The 25,311-nt window shown below is 34.3% G+C and overlaps 1 protein-coding gene across 1 annotated transcript in view; it reads left to right on the forward strand.

Annotated features, from left to right (window-relative positions):
• The first annotated feature begins 481 nt into the window (after nt 1-481).
• Nucleotides 482-25,311, forward strand: part of LOC134681948 (uncharacterized) — a 184,064-nt gene continuing 159,234 nt past the window's right edge. Inside the window, exons 1-2 of the mRNA XM_063541579.1 lie at nt 482-545; nt 3,211-3,373. The gene's annotated coding sequence lies outside the window, so the exon portion shown is untranslated. The remainder of the gene's footprint in view (nt 546-3,210; nt 3,374-25,311) is intronic.

Here is a 25,311-nt window from a genome sequence, read left to right on the forward strand (position 1 = left end):
AAAAAAAATCATAATTTTGTAAAACAGGAAATTTATAAATAATTGATATTCATTTAAATACCGAAGTGCTGACTACTGGTGATACAATCGAGGACGAAACGTTCAACAGCAGTGTCATCGATATTATGTGGTGTAAATAATTAACAAAGGTACAGGCTTATCTCGTTGGTGGCCTTTGGCTGTTTTCTGCCCTTTGGTCCAGTTTTGTCTCTTCCCCATTTCCATATCTCAATTTTACTGACTGCTTTTTTTTTAATTAGCTATGAATAGATTTGAAAATTGGTTACATGATAACGTCTGATCATGGGAATGGAACATATTTCCTTTTTAATGCAGTAACTGTATTCATTGCAGTATATACATTTGGCATTATAAAATCATATAGAAAATAATACAGAAACAGTCATGAGAATAGCAGTAATAAGGTTTAACTTTACTGTAACAACACATATACTAGTATCCTATTCATTATTTTTAGGTTACCTCGTTCAATTCCATGATGACCAGTTTCTCCAGATTGTACCAAAAAATTATTTAAAATCAAGGTAATACTTTCTTTGTCATATAGTATTTAGCATGGTTATAAAAGTAAAGCTGATGCTAACATATTACTATCAGTATCATTAGAATTATTTAAATTCCCTGCATTGTAAGGGTTCCATTTAAACAAGGAAGTGTCAGTTTGTGATTTCACATAACCTTGCTCTGCAAACTTTGTCCATGTGCTTGAAGAGATGGTAATAATAGGGATAATATCGTATGTGAGTAAAAATTAAAATAATAAGAATACTGAATTTCGAGGAAAATTGAAAATGGAAAGTTCTTATCAAATGGCAAAAACAAAAGCTCAAACTCATCAAACGAACGGACAACAATAATAATATTCCTGACTTGGTATAGAATTGTCTTATTTAGAAAAATGGTGGATAAAACCTGGTTTTATAGCTAGCTAAATATATCACTTGTATGCCAGTCACATACAATCATTATATTGACACCGATGTATGAACAAAACAAAGAGACAAATGTAAAAAAAGACAAAAATAGGGGAACAGCAGTCATTGTGTTTTATCTTAATCACGATAAAAAGAAACAAATATGTAAACAAACATTAACCATGGTCCATGGCACAATTGGTCTCTAAAAATATGTTTAGTGTTTTGTATCGTCTTAAACTGACATATTTCCTAGCCTTTTCGAGTACGACATCCGGTTATTTTCACTGTTACATTTCCGTTAATCAATCATTAAAACGTTTCTAGAGCAATATACAATTATGGCCCGTAGAAAAATGCGAATATCCCAAATTGTCATCATGAGAAGGCTATTTTATTGAGGGCGCAGCCCGAAGTGAAACAACTTTTTAGGGATTTTTTTTTTCTTTTTTTTCATCTATATCGCTTTTCAGGGGGCATAATTGTTTGATTATACCTAACTAACAGAAGGGCCTTTTGAATCATTGACAAATGCTTAGAACTACCTTACTTTCTCAAATACAATTTCATGTTCAAGTTGACGTTCGAATATATATTTGTGTCTTAGAAATTCTTGTTTGCACAACAAAGATTTTGAAATACTAAGGCTTGTCGGCAGATGCATGTCTAAAGCCATCTTCGCTAGGCAAGAGTTACGATCCACTCCTGTTCTCTTCACCCTTGGCAGATTAAGCCAACATTTGTGAAAACAATGTTGCGCCATCTATCGGAATATTAAAGACACGAGTATTCCGAATATTTTATTCTTGACCAGTGGTAGCACTTGAAGTCTTCTATTTGGAGGTAAAACATGGTAGCGTATAGATTCTATACACTTGATAAAGCCGGAAACGAAAATATACGTCAAATTTCATGAATTTGTGCATGGAAAATACACAGGAACTTCTACTAATTGATTAAAAACATTCAAGTTGTCACTAAATATAGTCGTGTGTTTATAGAATGTAAAGACTTGTTGCACAATAAAACACGTGGCATTTGTGTACAAACACTTTCTACATTTACACTTGATCATGTTATAAGGCGCTTTTTGATTGAATGCCGCGAGTTTCGTCTGCAACCAATAACAATCCTTACCTTGTGTCTCCTAAATTTTATCTCAATCCGCCAAGGGTGAATATAACGGGAGTGGATCGTAACCCCTGGCTAGCGAAGATAGACTAAAGCTTTATTTCCTCTTCTCTCGACGGCTTCCTGTACCGTAAACGTTTACATTATGTTTATTTAAGCCTGTGATGTCACGTTAATAGGAGGTAACTGGGGTACAAGATAAGAAACTCGAAAGGTTAATGGACGGTGAATAATAGGGTAATTCATCGCTGGTGTACATTTTTAGGGGTTCTCTTCCTTCCTTGCAATGAAATGAAAATTAACTGAATTATCCCTTGTCACGTGATAACGTTTTACCGAATAGAATTGTTTGTAATATATGTAAGATATTATAAAAACAGTTAAACTGTTTTGTATATTCTTCAAAGCTACTTTATATTTGCTAGATAAAATATACGAGTCTCGGGTCCAATACAGCTAACCTCGAATCTATAACAGTATTAATACAGAGAACACTATGAAACAACGTCAGTACTCAGAATCTATACTTCATGACATCGTTTATTATAGTTGTAAAGTTGATACGGAATATTTGTTAATGTTTGGTAACTTCCGATGAATTCTTTTTAGAAAAAGGATGAGACGTTCTTTGGCATGCCTCTGGTTCATCACCTTTCTGTTCCTACACTTGTGACGTTTTACAAAGTCTAAGTAGTTGCTGCTTGTTCTTGAATAAGTTGTGAAATGTATGTCCCATAAACAGGATCCACTTATTTATCGATTTCGCTTTCAATTCAAATGTAAATTACTCACGACAAACAGTTTAAACATGAAATTATGAAGACTATTGCAGATACTAGAGGTATATCCCTTTTCATACAGGGTTACGGTATAGTATTCAAGTAAAAAATAAAGTAGAAATAACTATTTCTTCTCACATCCTTCTAAAATTGGACATCTTAGGGGAGGGGTGAAAAGAAATATGTGGACTTCTATTACAAAAACATGTAAACTAATAGTGAAACTGACTTTTGTAAATCTATGTGTGACTCTTCGAATCACACATTAATGTACATACGCAGGTTAAAAATTCTCGACATTACACTAAAACATTGAAAACGAACAGAAGTATATTTCTTTTTGTCTTTGTATTCGGACCAAGAAGAAGACATGAAGAAGACAGTATAACTCGTAGTGCTTGTATAACTATATATAACACTCTAACCAAAAGACAAAGGTCTTCATCAGATGTATCATCTATCCATACATCAGACTGGGTGGAACAACAACCGCGTAGATTTTCACTCCGAAAACAAGTTCCTGAAAAGGTATATGTAAAACTTTGATATATTATGATAGTTTTTAATCGTATTTTTTTCTGTTAAGTATTAAATTTAAATTAAGATCCTTTTTGTTACATCTTGTGATCAATTTTATTTGGCAATCGCCAATGGCAACATCAGTTGTTCGACCTGTTAGTCAAATGCGTTTTGTTTAAATATACTTTTTCACCTATTTGGTCTTTTGGAAAATGTTGTTTGTGCTGTTTTTAGACCCTTCTACAACAACATTTGTTTTACATGCACACGTATAAAAATTGCGGTTTTTATCCAACGCAATCATAGGTTTGAACGTAGTTTTCAATTTAGACTCGTATATATATATATATATTTTGTTAGTAGAAAATCTAACTCCAACACTGTTTGGTGTATTTTTTCAGACTTATATTTATAATGTAAACAATGTAATTTAAACACACTATTTAGTATGTAAATATAAGAATGTTTAAAATATTTACAAGAGGATGAACATAAACGCAATATTTCGCAAGACCAACTAGCTTTATCAAGCGTGCATCTATCCAGATGAAACCGGATTTAGATGATAAGAAACTTTAGCAGCTCAATGTATATGTGGCACTTAGCTGCCTTGAAAATAAGAACTTTTTCAGTTCAATATCTATGTTGCACTTGGATTTAGCTGCCTTAAAAATAAGAAAACTTTGCAGCTCCATGTATATGTTGGTCTTGGATTTAGCTGCCTTGAAAATACATAATAGGTAGTGGAAGCTAGCAACGTCCATTGGCCAATATTACGGGATAAAAAGGACGATGATTTGTTTTAAATGATCTTTATATTTCCTGTATCTTTTCTCGTCTTTTTCGTTAAGACCATCAGGTTCTAAACTGTGGAGTTGGTGGATCCAAAAGTTTTCTCTTCTCCTTCTCGCCGTGGTGTCCCACTCGGTGTTGACTTCTATAATTTGAAAAGTAACATTATCAAAAGGATGTTTCGTTGAACGAAGATGTCTAGTTAGAGGACAGTTTTTGTTGGTTTTGTACGATGAACGATGGTTATTGAGCCGAATATTAAATTTGTCCATTGTTTCTCCCACATACTGAATGCCACAAGTGTCACATGTTAATATATAAATTGAGTTCTCCGTTTTACAGTTGGAATTATAGTAAATGGTATAATTTTGTTTAGTAACGGAGCTAATGAAAGAATTGCTTGTATTGGCAGCTTTACAACACAAACAATTAATTCGACCACATTGTTTGTAGCAACCGGGTGAGGAGTGGGCTGCTTTGCTAATACAGATGTCACTAGCGAAAATGAGGTCCATGTCCATCAAAGTTTACATTAATTACCATTTATAACTATGTTTTTTATGTTTATATTTGTAATTCTTCACTGTCTGTATAAAATGTTGTATTTGTGTTTGCTTGACCCATATGGGTGTATTTTGCAAATAAAATTATCATTACTAATTTGTCACGGATGTTTTTTGGAATTTTGGATAACTAATGCTCTTCAACTTTGTACTTGTTTGGCTTAATAAATATTTTGATTTGAGCGTCACTGATGAGTCTTATGTAGACGAAACGCACGTCTGGCGTACTAAATTATAATCCTGGTACCTTTGATAACTATTTAGGTCTTCTGAAGGCCATGACTGGTGGTGATGAAAATACTTGTTTTGAGATTTAAATCATTTTCTATAATTTTCCAATGCATCTGAATGGATGACACATTTTTAAAATCAGGATGGTAAGTGAGTACAAGGGGTGTTCTGTTAACTGCTTTATTCGTATCTTTGTACTCAAGAAGTTCTTGGCGACAAGTTCTGTTTGCCCTTTCGAAATCGCTATCAATGATGTTGTTATTGTATCCTCAAACAACTAGATGTTTACGAAGTTGTCCAAGTCTAGCATTTTTCGTATTTTCATTAGAGCATATGCTTTTGATTCGCAATGCCTGGCTGAATGGGATACCACAGGAGCAGTGTTTAGAATGGTAACTTTTAGGAGAAAGGAATTGATGTTTGTCTGCCTGTTTGGTATGAAGGTCCGTTATAATGATTCCGTTCTTGATGTAACTCGTAGTATCGAGGAAGTTAATTTTCTCCATAGAGGATTCATATGTAAATTTATTGAATGGTGGAAAGAGTTACTGTGTTCTAGAAATTCATTAAGATATTCTTGTGAATCTGTCCATTTAAAATCATTATTGTCAATCAATTGGAACCATGATAAGGGCTGATATGGAGCACTTCTTGAGTACAAAGATAAGAATAAAGCAGTTAACAGAACACCCCTTGTACTTACTTACCATCCTGATTTTAAAATGTGTCATCCATTGTTCAGAAGCATTGGAAAATTATAGAAAATGATTTAAATCTAAAAAAAGGTATTTTCATCACCACCAGTCATTGCCTTCAGAAGACCTAAAACATCCGTGACAAATTAGTGACATCTGTATTAGCAAAGTAGCCTACTCCTTCGCCCGGTTGCTACAAACAATGCGGTCAAAGGAATTGTTTGTGTTGTAAAGCTGCCAATACAAGCAGTTCTTTCATCAGCTCCGTTTCTAAACAAAATGATATAATCTACTCTAGTTCCAACTGTAAAACTTTATATATAACATGTGACACTTGTGGTATTCAGTATGTGGGAGAAACAATGGACAAATTTAATATTCGGCTCAATAACCATCGTTCATCGTACAAAACCAACAAAAACTGTCCTCTAACTAGACATCTTCGTTCAACGAAACATCCTTTTGATAATGTTACTTTTCAAATTATAGAAGTCAACACCGAGTGGGACACCAAGGCGAGAAGGAGAAGAGAAAACTTTTGGATCCACCAACTCCACAGTTGAGAACCGGATGGTCTTAACGAAAAAGACGAGAAAAGATACAGGAAAGATAAAGAATAATTTAAAACAAATCATCGTCCTTTTTATCCCGTAATATTGGCCAATGGACGTTGCTAACTTCAACTACCAATTATGTATTTTCAAGGCAGCTAAATCCAAGACCAACATATACATGGAGCTGCAAAGTTTTCTAATTTTTAAGGCAGCTAAATCCAAGTGCAACATAGACATTGAGCTGCAAAATTGTCTTATTTTCAAGGCAGCATATGCATTGAGCTGCAAGAGTTTCTTATCATCTACATCCGATTTCAGCTGGATAGATGCAGGCTTGATAAAGCTAGTTGGTCTTGCGAAATATTGCGTTTATTTTCACCCTTTTGTAAATATTTAAAACATTCTTATGTTTACATACTAAATAGTGTGTTAAAATTACATTGTTGGGCAATCTGGTTTACGTAATGGCCATTCCTGCGAAAGTCAACTTCTAATTACTATGCATGACATCATGAAATCCTTTGATGCCAAGAAGCAAATTGATTTAACCATACTGGACTTTAGTAAGGCATTTGACACTGTGCCTCATCGAAAACTACTACACAAATTAAATAACTATGGAATTGATGGTAATACAAATGCAATGATTAAATCATTTCTAATGCAACGCCACCAACGAGTTATCGTCGAAGGAGAATTTTCTTTATCTTGTTCCGTCGACTCAGGGGTGCCCAAAGGAACTGTCATCGGTCCCCTTCTTTTTCTATGTCATATTAATGACTTGCCGCTAGGTGTAAAATCACAAGTACGTCTGTTTGCTGACGACTGCCTCCTATATAATTCCATCGAGACACCACAGGACCAACTCCAAATACAGAAAGATCTAGATTCACTTGACAACTGGGCAAAGGACTGGGGTATGCATTTTAATGCCAGTAAATGCTATGTCATGTCAATTCACCGTAGCAGGTCCCCGCTCACATACAGTAATACACTAAGTAACCACATATTAGAGCAGGTCAATGAAAATCCATACTTAGGTGTAATTATTAGCGATAATTTGAAATGGTCATTACACATAAACAAATTCTGCAACAAAGCCAACTCTACACTTGGATTCATCAGACGGAACCTTAAACACTGCAACAAACATTTTAAGGAAACTGCCTACATCTCGCTAGTTCGATCAGTCTTAGATTACTCAGGCACTGTAAGGGACACATACCTACAAAAAGACATAAATCGCATAGAGAACATACAAAGAAGAGCAGCTAGATTTGTTCTCAAAGACTATAAACGTACTAGTAGTGTCACCTCTATGATGAAGGACCTTGGATGGAAACCTCTTGCGGAACGAAGACGAAAACAACGACTGGTACTACTGTATAAAATAGTGAACGACCTGGTAGCCATTCCCACTGAACATCATATCGAATTTAATAATAGACCACCCAGAACTTCTTACGTCAAACAAATAAAACTTTTATCAGCAAATACTGACTTTTATAAACATTCATTTTTTCCACAAACTATCATTGATTGGAACTTATTACCAATGCTGCCGTGAACTGTAAAACTGTGGAAAGTTTTAAGGCAGTCATATCGCGCGACTAGATACATCAGTGGCTATTAATATCCATTTTGTTACATCTCGTGATCAATTTTATTTGGCAATCGCCAATTTTAGTCAGTAGGGTTAAAGAACATCAGTTGTTCGACCTGTTAGTCAAATGCTTTTTGTTTGAATATATTTTTTCACTTTTTTGGTCTTTTGGAAAATGTTGTTTGTGCAGTATTTAGACCCTTCTACAACGAAATTTGTTTTACATGCACACGTATAAAAATTGCGGTTTTTATCCAACGCAATCATAGGTTTGAACGAAGTTTTCAATTTAGACTAGTTTATATTTTATCGTTTGGGCTTGTATCATATTTTCCCTCCGGTTTATATGATCCGTTCATCCTATATTGACTCTTAAAATTCAAGAGTCAATCTTAAATTGAGGCTAAATTATATGGCCTTCCAAACACCGTTTCGATCACTAACATCACTGAAGAGACATATATTGTCGAAATCTAGATCTGGTGTACAAAAAAATATTGACACCTTGTGTTTGTGGCATAACATCTTGTTCACAATTTCATTGTTTTCTGTTTAGTATTAAATTTAAATTAAGATCCATTTTGTTACATCTCGTGATCAATTTTATTTGGCAATCGCCAATGGCAGTCAGCAGTGTTAAAGAACATCAGTTGTTTAACCTGTTAGTCAAATGCGTTTTGTTTAAATAAAACTTTTTTTTCTCACTTTTTTTGGTATTTTGGAAAACGTTATTTGTGCAGTATTTAGACCCTTCTACAACGAAATTTGATTTACATGCACACGTATAAAACTTGCGGTTTTTATCCAACGCAATATCATAGGTTTGAACGTAGTTTTCAATTAAGACTTGTTTATATTTTATCGTTTGGGCTTGTACCATATTTTCTCTCCGGTTCATATGATCCGTTCATCCTATATTGACATTCAAGAGTCAATCTTAAATTGAAGGTAAATTATATGGCCTTCCAAATACCGTTTCGATCCTTAACATCACTGAAGAGACATATATTGTCGAAATCTAGATCTGGTGTACAAGAAATATTGACACCTTGTGTTTGTGGCATAATATCTTGTTCACAAGTTCATTGTTTTCTGTTTAGTATTAAATTTAAATTAAGATCCATTTTGTTACATCTCGTGATCAATTTTATTTGGCAATCGCCAATGGCAGTCAGCAGGGTTAAAGAACATTAGTTGTTCGACCTGTTAGTCAAATGCGTTTTGTTTAAATATACTTTTTCACTTTTTTGGTCTTTCGGAAAATGTTGGTTGTGCAGTATTTAGACCCTTCTACAACGAAATTTGTTTTACATGCACACGTATAAAAATTGCGTTTTTTATCCAACGCAATCATAGGTTTAAACGTAGTTTTCAATTTAGACTTATGTGTATATATATAAAGGAAATGACGAACAGTACGAGGAATATATAATGACTTCGAAAATTTATTGTAATGATACATAATTCATTTTACTAGACACCTGTGTCAATATTTAAATCATATTGTGCATGTTCCATGTACATTATGGCAAATGGAAAATCATCGATTTCCAATATAAAAAAGAAAATGTGGTATGATTGCCAATGAGACAACTATCCACAAAAGACCAAAAATAACACAAACAGTACGGCCTTCAACAATGAGCAAAGCCCATACCGCATAGTCAGCTATCAAAGGCCCCGATAAGACAATGTAAAACAAATCAAACGTAAAAACTAACGGCCTAATTTATGTTAAAAAAAATGAACGAAAAACAAATATGTAATACAAAAACAAACGACAACCACTGAATTACAGGCTCCTGACTTGGGACAGGCACATACATAAATAATGTGGCGGGGTTAAACACCAAGTATATTTAGAAAGCAAAGAGAATCAACTGAAATTAACTAGTTATACCATTATTAGTTGTTGTAAGTTTCATTTTTTTCAATATATCTTATCCTCTTGGCAACATCTGTTACGGGATAAAAGTTAAATTTTAAGCTAAAATATTGTATCAGATGTTTAATTATTTGGTGTGATGTGTCTTAATAAAAACAGACACACCTCGGTGATATCACAGTCACGTGCTCTGGGTTGAGGAGGTCATGGATTCGATGAAAAGCCCAGTAGCAAGTGACTTGAAGTTTGATCCGCTAAGCACTTGTTATATTGAAGTATTAACAACACTGGTTGACTCGGAGTAAACATAAATGGTTTGAGAATGGTGGAATATGTATTCCTACGGATTGTTAACTTCTGAACTAGCATGTTATATAATCCACCTCAGCATGTCGAGATAGTACAAAACAAGGTCGGCCGTGACCATAATTGCTAACTTCTACGTTGTTTAGTCTCTGATTGAAAATTTCCCCATTGGCTATGATACCAGATCATCTTTTTTATACCCATGGTCATATCACAATAACATATTCTACCCCAAATGTATGTAATATTTGTTAAACACTAAACCAATCAATAACCAATATCTTGATTACACCTTTAATAGTTATAGAAAAGGCTATTGCATTGATTTCTCCTTGTAAACTAATCGAGAAAATCCAGAGCAATATAACATCTTAGTTTTCAAGTACTCCGGTTTGCACTTGTCATGTTGACTAGTTTCGCAGTATAGTTAGACCAGCGGTAGAATCAAAAAAATTTTTTTTTAATGCACCCACCGAACACACGGCTAAATTATATATCATTGGAAAGATAATTTTGTTAACTTTAATATTAATGATGCCGTAAGCATGAGAAATGGTCGGAATTTTGCATAACTGAGGTCAAAGGTCAACAATTGAATATTACAAAATTTTGACTTTACTGTCAATGTTGGACTAAACTTAGGAACATAAAACATATTTAACCATCAGGGGACAATATTTCATTCAGCATATATGGAGCCAGTTGGGAAAACCATTTTTTTTCTAAATACGTCATTTTTAACGTAAAAATTGACGTTTTTTGTTATAAGATACATTTTGTTTATTTATGACTGCATTTAGTTTCCATACAAAGATGACCTTGAACTTTGGTAATATTTTTTCCCATGAAAATGAAGTCTGAACACGAATTGCTACTATACAAAAGTTTAAAGTCAAGTACAGGAGGGATAAAAGTAAATTTCATTGATATCAGTTTCAATGGTCATGATGGTTATTTTAGTTAATTTTGGACATTTTTTTTTTGAGACAAAAGCTGTCATTATTATTTTTGTTGTACATCAAAATGTATTCATATAAGGTTTATAAAATATGTTAGCATCATATCAACGTTTTTTGACGTTTTTTTACATTGGAATGCCCGATCGTCCTATCATAATAAACGGAAATATCTTCAGTGCCAAAGTAAACTAAACTTATATTAAATCAACAGAAAAAGTGGACAAAAGCAAAACAAGTTTATATATGAATTAGCATTATTAAGATGTAAATAGGTCAGGTATTCAAGCATCATCATCATCATCTATATCTGTCAGGTGTGTATTGATGTTTTTACAAAGGTCTGATGCTTGACATTGACAAAGTTCAGTACAGGACAAATTCTGTTCAAAACACACACAACTTTTATTACAAACTGATTTTCCTTTACATGTGCACACCAAATCTTGAAGGAAATCAGATGACATTTGACCTTCAAACAAGACAGGTTCAAGACCACACTTTCCTTCTTTCCAACCAAACTGTAGAGGCGATCCAGTAACAGACTTGGCGATATGTGCAGTCATCCAGATTTTGGTTTGGAAAGAAGACCTTAGGACGTGTTGTTTAAAAGATGCTTCACAAGGAGGGAGTCGGACCAAGCTAGAATCTTTACATGTTGCTAATTTCACCCGGAAACTGTTCAAATTATTATGGCAACGTTTGGACTTTCCTTTAGGATCATAAAGCCTAGTTACGAGTTTCCGACTAACGGCTACCGAATCTTCTATATCAAATATAGATATCTGGGACAAGTCATCGAAATTAACAGGCGTTTCTTTAAGTGCCTTTAGCATGGATTTCTTGCCTATGCCAAATAAAGACGATGTAGTATCACACCCTGTAATAGCATGTGCAGCTGGTAGGATTTTACACAAAACTGAATTTAACGACCCACACAGCTCATGAACAGGAATGTAACGCCGACAATCCTTAATGCTAGTGATCATTCCTGTTTGAAACCACAATTCAGATATATGAGTCATCTTTGGGAAATAATGTATTAAAAGTACTAGCACGTCCGTATCCGGAGACTTTACAATAATGCGACCGTTTACACCGTTTTCCCTGTACAGTTTGTCCGCATTCAAGGCATGTAGAATAATACGTGTGTCTGCCTCTTCTTGTGTACTTGACAATTCACTGCAATCTGATATACCTTTAGGACTTATTATTTTGACCATTTCTGGATTGGGAAATGATCCAGCGAGGTACAGTTTTTGACCATCCATTAGACAACTATTTTCTTTCATATATTGCAAAGTGAACTCACCAAGAAACTTAATAAGTGACTGCTTGTTTTCACCTGAACTAAGAAATTTTTTCCAGTCTGGAATGATTCTTCCTTCGATTACTTGAAACACCTTTGGATTGAAAAATGACTTTGATCGACGTTCCCGTTCAGAGCTTTTAATGGAATTTTGAATGTCGTATCTATCAAAAATGTCCGCAACCACTGAAGCATATTGAAAGCAAGCAACCTGATTGAGAACAAAATCTAAAGCCAATTCACCAAATGTTTTAAACCTTTTTGCATTGATAGATTGCAATAATGCCATGCCATCTCTTATATGGGTGGTTCGGGATATATCGAATATTGGAAGGATTTGACAGACTACTACATCCTGTTCCAGTATGTGAGCTAAATCTGCCTTGCATGTCTTGCGCATTGTACCATCATCATGGAACATGGATGTTGGGATTGGGCCAATCGGATAAGAAAGAACTTTGTCAACTGTTACATCCTCTCGACAATTTGCCAAAACCAAGGCACGCCTAAAAACTAACTCAGGGTTGATATGCACATTAACTGTGTCACCAGAACGACATTTTAGTTTAGTTTTTTTCGTCATATCCTCGAAAGACTTTAGTTTAGATTTTGATATCGGGTTATAGAAACTTCGAGATTGCCCATTCGACAAAGAACCATCAACGAAGGATTTAACCCTTTGTGTGCCCTCATCTATAGAATTCAATAAAGAATCTTGAACTTCTTTAGATGCGTGCATCCCAGTTGAAATGTTTATGAGAGGAACTGGATGTAGGGTAACATCAAAAGGATCTGTCATTTTGTTGATGATATGATCTATCAAATCACTAACCTGTTGGTTATCTCGTGTCATTGCTGCAGGTTTCATTTCCTCATGAGACAAATCACTCTCTGTGGACAAACCAGCTCTATCACGCATTTCTGAACCGAAATGACCGAGAACATGTCTCGTTAAGGTCCATCTAATTAATGCAGATTTTTTGCGGGTTAACCCAACAATCCCCCCATGCCCTTTAGAGTCTTTTATAATAGTTTTCTCGGTGGCCATATCACTCCAAATGCCGTTAAAAGTTCCCTTTTTTTGGTGAATTGCAAATTCACCAGAATCAAATGCTGATTGGACTTTATGAGGGATATCAAGCATATCAAGAATATAAACCGGGGTCCATCTGGAGTAATTTGTTCTGTTGGTTATGAAGAAGTATGGCAGCATATCAGTTGTAGTATGTAAATGCAATGACCACAAACCCTCCCGTTCTGCACGAATGTTTTGGAGCATTACCTCAACAGCGGTCAGGAACATATCCCAGTACTTAAATGTTGGGGACTCGAGATATCCCCAGTTCCTGAATCTAACTGTTAATGGTAATACATGGGTGGTATACAGAATCGTAAGCTCGTTCAGTACATCTTTGTAAGATTCCGATTCATCTGAAAACTTTGCTTGACATTTCAACAGCATCACCCATACATCCTTTGGTATTGCATCAATACCACCATTTTCCCCACACCATTTGAAAAACGAAGCAAACCATAACGATTGTAATGCTTCATATACGAGTGTTAAACCTCGAACTGATCGGTTGAACTGTTTCCCTAAGAGCATCTGGTCAACAGTGCACCCGGCATAAACACCAGAATCAACCATAAGATCCCGAAGACCTCCATCAGCCCACAATTTGCCAATACAAGCTATAAAACAAGAAAGTGTGTGAAATCCACCAAGCCTCAAAATATGGGATTGAAAAATTTCCGGCATTGACCATTTTACTTGCTGTGATACTGCGTAAAGTTGTTGATCAAAGGTCTGTATTGCAAAGTCCTGTCCTACTTCATTTGACATGTCCAGACATTTCTTCATTGTTGTATAAACGGTTGACATATCGCTTGGCTTCGAGTCAACAACTGGTGCATATGTAACAAGTGTCCGACAAGGAAGTGATTCTGAGACTAGACCATTAAACCCAGTCCAGAAAGGAATTGCTTGTTTAAATTGTTCTGGAAGTTCCATTGGAAATTTAATTATTTCTCTGGAAAGAAGTCGCAGCAAAACCCAAACGGAGTCTAAAGAGGCTTCACATTTTTCTGAACAAGATTGTATGTCACTATATGCATTCTCACGACGGGGAGGCTCAGGACGCTCTTTTGGCTTGTTGAATGGTACACAGTTTATCAAAGACATTGTCTGCTCGTCGACTGCAAGAGATTTGTCCTGTCCTCGTTTAACTTTAACCTGTTCAGCATGTACAGCGCTTGAATCTGTCATTTCAGTCTGCAGTTGAAAAACAGCTCTAGCCATAGAATGGAAAGTATCCTTGCCATCAACCGTTTCCGTGTTTATGTCAATGTTATCTGATCCTTCCTGGATGAGACAACCATTGGACGACAGCGGTACAATACCGTTTGGAACATACACGCCATTTTTTATCCTTTCAATTTCATGACTTGATAAGCTTGTTAGGTATCGCCTTACCTCATCATACGAACTACAAAATCCATGAGCATTTAACGTTTCAACTAATTGTTTTGATCCAAATTCATGATACAATTGTAATGCAAGACCAATTTGAAATGGAGTAATAACATTAGTACTCATTGAAACTATGCTTTCTGTAAGCGACATACATTTTCGCATTTTTTCTACGGTAGTATGGTTTTGGTTTGTAACGGCCAGAAAAGACTTTTCATCTATTAACCAACAAATAAATTTGGTCAGGTTGGGGGGCATTGTTTGAATTGACAACGGCAGAGAACAATCGGAAGGTGTTGGGTAATAATCATTGTTTAGATCAAGGCTATGTATATCACGCCTTAAAATATTGGCAGCTGTGTGTAAAATCTGTTCTTCACTTGTTGTATTTTTGGAACTTCCAATTTCTAAATCTAACTGTGCCAATTTGAGTTCAGATTTAAGCTGACTTGCAGCTTTGATGGCGTCACCGATAGATATAGAGCTGCTGAACATGATATTTGATTTACCCTGGCCTTGTTGTGGTTGTATGACAATCGAATCGCCGTAATAATTCATTAACCTATTTTGCAATTTATATGTTGTGTATTTATCGGCATAGTCCTGTGGAAGCAAGAAACGAAATTTCTCAAGCAGGGTAGACATCATAAAAGCCTTATGCTTTACCATCAGGTCTGAATTAATTTCTGACACCAACTTCACAAATGCAGTATCATGGTCAGACGATTCTGCTTTTACTTTTTGGGGTGTTTTTAGTAGATATTTAGTTATACAGGCCGAATGATAAAGGGCATTTTCAGTAAAATTTTCATGTAAAACCGTTGACTCAATTTCATGATCCGAATTATTTCTAGCTGCCTCAAGTATGTTCTTAATTCTGTCTTCTGATTCCACTTTATGCAATTTAGCATCTTTTTTGTAAGTTTTGTTCTTACAAAAAATACAGGAATACCACTCTGATCGAGTTATGATTCTAGATGTGCTTGCAGCAGGTGACAAAATGCAAGCACCACTTATTTTCTCCTCCGTTTCCATAAATTCTTGTTTATAACAAGATAGATTCTGCTTACTGGTGTAAGATTTACCACAAGATCTATGGTATTTAACATCAATATTTTCCGAAAAAATTTGATTAATAGAAGACAACTCTTCTACAATCTTCAAATATATCTCATCTTTTCGTAGTTTAGTAGCTTCAATAAAACTAACTTTGCCCTTGTCCGTGAAGACATATAATTTTTCCGGGCTTTTAATCTGACAAATTATGCATTCCTGCCAATCTAATGAAGACTTCCCTCTCTTGGCACTTGTTGGGGTAAGTTTTAAAGGACTACCGAACTGTGACATTATCCGGAAAATTTTCACAACAGATCCGGAATAATTTTTAAGCGATTACTTAACACAATGTAAACAATGATAAACAACAATATATATTACCACTCTGGGTATTCAAAATAACAAAAAACAATGAAATCAACAACAAATCAAATATAAAACTAGTGTAAAGACAAATATAAACCCTAAAACTGATATTAATTAAACAATTTCAATGTGAAATGCTAATCGACATTTGGCTTGTACAGTGATAGAACTGAACGGAGTAAGGATTGAATAAAAATAAACGTCCCGGACCGTAAATCTTGAATTATATACAATTTGTAACAGATTGATGTGTTCTATTCAAATTAGAAATGTCTTGTAAATTTAATAAGAAATGTTACAAACAAAAGTTGTTTTGTATAAAGTAAATATCGAAGTGTATATTTATGCCAAATAAACACAAATGAAGTGTTTTATAATTATCCTGTTATTAACGGAAACCGGTGGAAATTGCGTTAACCACAACAATTGAAGTAAAACGTTTTTAAAAATGTTAATGGTAAATATTTTTAAAACAATTATTAACTAATTTTATCGTCAGTAATATATTCTTTCATTATCATATTAAAAAATAGCCGTTATATTGTGATTCGTAATAATAATTAACATTTTAGTGTATAAATGATTTTTTTTTATACACTACATAACGCTAAAAAAAGCCATTTTTACGGAAATTCGACCATACGATTTTCTTACGGCATGTTTAAAATATAAGTTAAACATGTATTCTTTCATTTAAAAAAAAATCCAGGTGTGTGTTCTTCGGGTGCATTAAACTCCTTAACTAAGCGTCTTTTCAGATTTCGCCGCTGCACTAAGTATTGAATTTTCAATCAAGTTATGCATGGTTCAATGATGTAAACTATGAAAAGGTCAGGTGTCTTAACTTTTATTGCGAATACGAGAAAAAAATCTATGTAATCATTCTATCCGTAGATATCAAACAGTTAGATTCCTTTTTTTGTATACATTTTTATATTGTCATAATCATTAATACGGCAGTTCTTCTAGGCCACAATCACACTACGATCTGTGAAACACAACACTGTTCAAGACCATACTAAGATACTAGCACGCCCATGTCAGTTTTTTTCTCAGTTTCCGCACTCCATCATAATAGTGATGACTATGTGCCGTGCATACGTGGATTAACAATTATAACTTTACATCAAAAATTAAATAAAGAAATAATACCTGGTTTTGATTATCACTGTACATATAAGACAAATCTATTTACAAGGTGTTACAATTATATGCTGTAGTATTGGTTGAGTACAGATGTGGGAATCTGTTCACTGAAGGCTTCAACTGTGGTGCATCAGATATCAGTAATTAATAAAAGGTTCCATTGAATGATTGTCCTTGGATAGAATGAATACGAGTCTTTTTTGCCTGCATGTGCGTGAATGTGGGTGTTTTGTCTTTTTTCGACTGTCTGATGGTATTTACAAGTTCGTGGGGTATATTTTGAGATTTTGTTTGTTGGTCCCAGATGCAGCTACCATACTCATAGCTTTGGTCTCACAAGTGAGAAATAGGCCTTTTCTTTAACTTAATGTGAGCTTAATTTAAGGTTTCTATTGATAAAATTCAGTTGTTTTGTTGCATTTACTGTGATGTTATTTATGTGTTTGTTAAATTTTAAATCAGTGTTTATTGTTAAGCCAAGATATTTAGTAGATGTTTCTTGTAGCAAAGTGTGCCCATGTAAGATGTAATCATATGGGAGAGGGGTTTTCTTTGTTGTTACTTGGAGGACTGAACACTTGATAGGATGGAAGGACATGAGTCAGTCCTCTTCCCACTTTTCTTCTGCTGTTAGGTCTTCTTGCAATTTTTCTGAGTCATGTTTATTTTTATGGTTTTGTAAATTATGCTGTCATCTGCGAAAAGTCTAATAGTGCCCTGTTTCATATAATCATTCAGATCGTTTATGTACACCAGGAATAGCTTAGGATAGTACCTTTCACAGAGGTACTCCTGATGTGACATGTATTTTTTCAGATTTGGTGCCTTCCAGTTATACCGTTTGTGTGCGAAGTGTGAGAAAGTCCTTTATCCAGTTTAACATTCTGCCGTCGACACCATAGTATTTAAGCTTATTAAGTAGTCTTTTGTGAGGGACTTTGCTTTGGTAAAGTCCTTCCTAATTACGTCTGTTTTTATGTTATCATTACTATATATTGCCTGTTCTTGTATGAATGATACTAACTGGGTTTCGCAAGATCTTGAGGAGCGAAACCCATGTTGCAGATCGTATAGAATGTTGTTATTTTCTAGATGTGCCATGATGTTGCTTGCTAATATGTGCTCCATGATCTTACACATGATGCATGTTAGGGATATAGGCCTGTAGTTGATAAGGTTGTGTTTATCTACCTTTTTGAATACTGAGCTAACATTGGCATGCTTCCAGACATCAGGTATTTTTCCGGTGTTCAGGGACTTTTCAAAGATTAATGTTATTATTTATGCGATGTCAGTTCTTAATTCTTTAAGCACACTCCCATATATGCCATCCGCCTTGTGGCCTTGTGTGGGTTAATCTTTTCTAATGATTTTAGTATGCCTTTCTCTGAAATTTGTATGGTGTTCATTTTTGGATGGTGAGAAATTCTCATGTCAGGTATTGTTTCACTGGATGATTCTATTGAGAATGCCTTCTGAAATTGGTTGTTTAGCAAATTTGGAGTAGGGGCTTTAATGGCCTAAAATGGCACCAGATTTACAAGATAATAAAAATTCTAACAGAGCAGATTTTTCTCCATAAATTATAAGAATATGAGTCAATGCTTTAAAAAAAATATTATTTAACTAAAAAAGGTTCAATGACGTCACAATGGTAGGTGCAAATGTCGTCATAATTGGGAAAATAAGCAAAAATACAGAAAATTTGATGTTTTTTCTAAATTTTGACCACCTCACCATGCTTGCACCAATTAGAAATTTTAACATTTTGACAAGTTCATACGTATCAAACTTCGGATAAAAAAACTTTTTGGTGCAAGGTTGGTGCGATAGTTTATTTTATATTTTTCATAGCCAAGCGGAGCAATAAAATTTAAAGATGAAATTTCAGTGCCGTCCAAATTGAACCTTTTCATCTGACAAAGTTTAGTTTATACATTCTTATGCCTATAGAAACTTCTTTTTTTGTTTATGAATGTAAAGTGTATTCCTAATTATATATCCGTAATTTTATCTTGTTAAATTTCTTTAAAAAATCCGAAAGTAATGAACTTCATGTGTAAGGGAGTCAATAACAACTTTGAGGACATTTTTTTTTAAATTAAATTTTAGATAGACCTTCAATATAACAAAATCTGTACATTTCTGATGTTTTTGCTAATTATCAATTCAAAATCTGTTGTTTGAATGGGGCAATCTTCTCTCTCTGGTATTAGGGTCAGATCCATGATTAATGTTACGGAAAGTGGGAGGGATTATTTTACTTAAATTTCTATAATTGGCGAGAAACACGAGATTTATTTTGAAAATGAAACTACCTATATTCTAATTGGATAATTTGTGTCTTTGTGGGTAATGTGCATAGAGAACAAGTTCTATAAAACTTGATAGTAAGAAAACGGAAACGGCATAAGGTAGCCTATCCATATATCCGTATATACATGTTTATATTAATAAGTACGTCTGTGTCAGTGACAACTCTACAACAGATTTATCCATTGGATCACCAGAAGTGATGGTGATACATGGCTGTGTACATTATGTATATACAACTCGTTTAAACATCAACCCAACAATGTTAGATCTGTAAATTTGCTTTATATATTTGGATAATTGACCTTTCCATGCATAGAAACAAGAGCCTGAAGTCTGTAAGCATACTACATTCCTGTTACCTTTTTAAATGTTATGTTTTGAATAGTTTTATTATCATGTGTAAAAATAAAGTGTAAATTTTAAAATGTTACCCGGTTTTGTTGTTAAGCCCCATTTGTGGGCATTATGTTTTCTTGTCTATGCGTCTGTTCGTCAGGCGTATGTTAGTCTGTTCGTCCGATTGTCTTTGTGTCTCGCTTCAGGTTTAAGTTTGGTCAGGGTAGTCTTGAATCTGACATCAGTCTCAGACTTTTTTGAAGTGAATTTTACTGTGTTGTGTGTTTTATTTTTTTCTACTTTGGCTAGAGGAAATTAAGGGGAGAGGGGCTTTGAGATCTCAAAATAACATGCTTAAGCCTGCCGATTTTTTGGGCTGTACTAATTCAGGAATTCCTGCGATTTGGGCATCCATGTACTAAAGACACATTCTTATTTTCAATAATTTTGACGAATATATAATGAATATTGTCATGATGATCAAAAACCAAGTAATACGACACTAAGATAATAGTGAAGGCGAAAAGTAAACTAGTCACATTGACAAGAACAACAATAAAACAAATAATATATATATATATAATGAATATAGAAAAAAATTAAGAATGCAGATTTATTTGATACAGTAGCATGTTCCAGTTTTGTAATGCTATAGAATGATACGGTTATAAGTCTGGACGTCTGAAATAGATAATAAAAATAAGATGAATTTGAAAAGTCAACCGTAACGATCCTTTACATATGTCTAGAAGGGGTAGGGTGGTGGTGGGTTACCTTTTCCCATATTGATTTGGTTTCATGTGGTTTGATGTTAAAGAGTAATACCTTATCTTTAAAAAAAAATGGTTGATAAAGACACAGCAAGAACACCAAACAAGTTGACAGTCAACGAAGTTATGGGATCTTTATTGTCCTTATCATATATATCCGATAGTTTTCTTAACTTTTTACTTATTCAAGCTTAAAAAGGTGTTAATAGAAGTGCCCCCCTTTCAACCCATACCCCTTCCTGAAACATTACTACTATAATGGAAATACACTGACTTTTGAAAACACCCTTTAATGCATTTGTCTGTATCTATTTATCTAATATAATTAATATTAAGATTTCTTAGCGCTATAAATGATTCTTATCTTTATATTATTCTTCTTGTCGCTGATAAGTGAGACCCCACCCAGCGTCAGATGCACAATCTGTATATATCAGCAATACCCGGTGTTTTGTTTTGTTTGTTGATGTTTCAATATTGCTTTCCCCCTTTATATTTACCTTGGAATATGTTTCTTTTTACAATTTGCATCTTAAATTGCCTTTCTGTTGCAATATATTTAAAATCGAATCTTGTAAAATAGAAAACAAATTGCGGTTGCCATGGGCACAGATGTGTTGCTAGGGAGAAACAACAGTGAATTTGGCAAAAATGTGCAATTAATTATGTAATATTTAAATAGTGTACGAGTTTAAAGTTAAACACATGCTAAACAGGTTCAATTTCAAATATAGATATATTAAAGCTGTATAATAATCATATTTGATGAATTTAACTCCGCCATTATAGTGGTTTCTAGGCAACAGAATAAACGAGCTAGACCCAAATTCAATTATTTTCAGAAGGTATATGGTATAGACTTACAACCTGACAAATTAAATGAAATTTGGGGGTGGGGCCAAAAATAGCCCCTAGTCCTTTACCTTTTTTTTTTTGGTGTTATCAGTAAGTGAGCCATCTTTTCTTAGTGCTACAATGCCTGAACTGACATTCTTCATGTTTTTGATGTAACTGTATAAGTTTTTATGATGTCTTTTAATCATGTTATTATCTGGTTCTGGGAGATCAAATATCATGTTCTCGATGTAATTCCAGTAATATCTTCTCATATCTGTTTGACTTGATTTATTGAGACGCTTGTACTTTTTCTTCAGTTTTTCATTTCCTCTGCTCTTTTTACGAAGTCGTTTAGCTTTGTTATTAAGCCATAGTAGTTTTTTCTTGTTGGTAACTATTTTGTGTGGGATATTAGATTCTACTGACTGTGTTAAAGCTTCTGTGAATGTATTCCTTAGAGTATTTGAGGTTTATTCTTTACATTGCTCTTTAATTTTGCAGAAGGGTGTTTCTAAATCTATTCTTATTTTACTCCAGTCAGCTTTGATGTATTGTTTTTGCCTAGAAGAATGCATGATACTTCCCAGTCAATGTGGCCGAGATTGAAGTCGCCACCTAACATCACAGTGTTTTTGGTATTATTGTTGATGCGATTGAGTGAGATGTTTAGATTTTCAAGTGATTATTATGTTTTGTTTCAAGGTGATTTTATGTTATCATGTGATGGATTTATGCTAAATATGTAAGGTTTTATATATAAAAATGCAAAAGGTCGAAAAACGCTCTTTTAACAACCTGAATACATTCATTCTACGACCATCATGCTCATTGTCATTTTCACATAAAATTTTAAAAGCTCTTCAGGTTTTGTTTGTATGTATGTTATTAGGACCTCTTGTTCTTTTTCTCCATCGGCTCAATCATGCTGTGTCATCCCTGCTTTCGTTCACTTCAACATCGTCATTTGAGCTTGATGGACCAGCAATAGGTTGAGATTCAGATTTGATTGGTCGGCCTACATCTCTGCTGGATCAGAGCTCCCTCTGCCTCTAAATCTACTTCTACCTCCTCGCTCATGTGTTATGATTGATTGTGGTGACATAACTGTGTTGTTTCGTTCGGTGAAATCTACGTGCATGAGAAGTAGAAGGAATGAAACAGAATAGATATGGAATACGATGTTGACGTTATTGCTGAGAACATAGTAAGATCGCGGTATAAACGCAGTATAATCGTGGTAAGAATGTGCTATGATCGTAGTAGAAACGTGATGAGCGTAGTAAGGCCATGATAATCGTATAGAAAGTGTAGTGAGAACGTGGAATAATCGGAGCGCGATCGCTGTAGAAGCGCAATGACGAAGTAGTATCATCTTGAAAGCAACAAAAGGTATCATTTTCATGCCGCTCATACCGCAACCTTACCACGATTTCTAATTTATTTAAGATCGCGATGAGCGTGGTGCGATCGTGGTCTAGTGGGTCTGGGGCTTTAGCCCGGCATCAATACCAGGGCACGGTTTTTGCATTGCTCCGTGATGCAGGTTTCCAAACTACCGGTATTTTGGTTATTCCTGGGCGACGAATGTCTGTTTATGACGGTATTGATCATATTATGATATTTCACATTTGGAATGTTTTTTTTTGTATATGTACCGATTATCAGGTTATCTGCATGTTGATATCGTAAAATATCAGCTGCGAGACATGATATGAAGCTTTTTGTCGAGTAAGCGTAGCGAACGAGATCAAAAAGCCTTCATATCATGCCAAGCAGCTGATATTTTACAATATCAATATGCAGATAATCTGATAATCGATTTATCGGGCTATATTTGCGTGTTTCGGAAGTGTTTGCTTTGTTTCGCCAGCACACAAAAGATGACTTGATAAGTTCAGGTCAAAGTTATTAACGTCGGTTCAAACATTATGACGTCGCTGATAAGTCCGGGTCAAAGTTATTAAGGCCGGTGTCATATGGTATTTTGAACCCCATGGTAAAATGACCCCGGGGTCAAAATATCGCTATGGTAAATTGAACCCCCCATGGTAAAATGACACCCCCCCCCCCCTGTATGAAAAATTGAACCCCCATGGTAAATTGAACCCCCCTGTTTTTTTCATTTTAGATGATGAATAAAACGTTTAACATTATATAAAAGCTAATCAAATATTAAAAATCATTTATACAAGAAGGGGAGGTAAATTTTCAATGATTGGTTAAAAGAAAAATATTTGCTTGGTATAAGTGCTCTGAAATCTTAACCAACAAAATTTCATTAAAAAAACTTCTTAAAGCATTAAAACTAGACCATGTAGCTTGGACACTATAATTCTTTGAAATTTAAAATATTTATATAGAATGGTAGACTTTTAAGTTTTAATTCTCCATGGTAAAAAAGGGGGAGGGGGTCAAATTACCATGGCTCACTTGATTTTAAAAAGTAAAATTTTCAAAACATCTTTTCAAACTAATAAAATAAATACAAACTACTGATTGGAGTATAATAAATATGTTATGGAGTTACAGTAGCAAGATATTTTAACATGAAAGGTCTTTAGTTTAGATGTATAGTAGGGGGTTCAATATACCATGGTACAATAACATGGCTAAGTAAAATTTTCAAAATATCTTTTCCAGCATGTAAAATACAAACAAACTACTTATTGGAGTATTAAAACTATGTTAAGGACTTAAAATTTTTGAAAATCAAGGTCTATATAAGGGGGTTCAATATACCGCAGGGGGTCAAAATACCATGGCTACGTAAAATTTTCAAAATATCTTTGCCAATTTGTTAAATACAATGTACATACAAACTACTTATTGGAGTATTATAATTATGTTAAGGAGTTAGAATAGCTTGGGTTTTTGAAATTCAAGGTCTATAGTAGGGGGTTCAATATACCATGGTAGGGTTGGTACTTTTGATAACTATTTACCTACCATAGACCTTAAATTTCAAAATTTATAGCTATTTAAACTCCTTAACATAATTATAATACTTCAATAAGTAGTTTATATATTTTACAAACTGGAAAAGATATTTTGAAAATTTTACTTAGCCATGGTATTTTGACCCCCCTGCGGTATATTGAACCCCTACTGTTGTCCTTTAATTTCAAAAATTCTAGCTATTGAAACTCCTTAACATAGTTATAATACTCCTACAAGTAGTTTGTTTGTATTTAACATACTGGAAAAGATATTTTGAAAATTTTACTTTGCCATGGTAATTTGACCCCCCTTCGGTATATTGACCCCCCTACCATAGACCTTCAATTTCAAAAATCTTGCAATTCTTACTCCTTAACATAGTAATTATACTCCAATAAGTAGTTTGTATGTATTTAAAATGCTGGAAAAGATGTAAGAAAAAAATATAATTTCCATGGTATTTTGACCCCCCTGCAGTATATTGAACCCCCTACCATAGACCTTGACATTCAAAAATTCTAGCTATTCTAACTCCTTAACTTAGTAATAATACTTCAATAAGTAGTTTGTATGCATTTAACATCCTGGAAAAAATGTTTTGAAAAAAATGATTTCCATGGTGTATTGACCCCCCTGCGGTATATTGAACCCCCTACTATAGACCTTAAATTTCAAAAATTCTAGCTATTCTAACTCCTTAACTTAGTAATAATACTTCAATACGTAGTTTGTATGCATTTAACATCCTGGAAAAAATGTTTTGAAAATTTTACTTACCCATGGTATTTTGACCCCCCTGCGGTATATTGAACCCCCTAC

This window comes from Mytilus trossulus, chromosome 8, assembly GCF_036588685.1.
Source record: "Mytilus trossulus isolate FHL-02 chromosome 8, PNRI_Mtr1.1.1.hap1, whole genome shotgun sequence".
Taxonomy (NCBI): Eukaryota; Metazoa; Mollusca; class Bivalvia; order Mytilida; family Mytilidae; genus Mytilus; species Mytilus trossulus.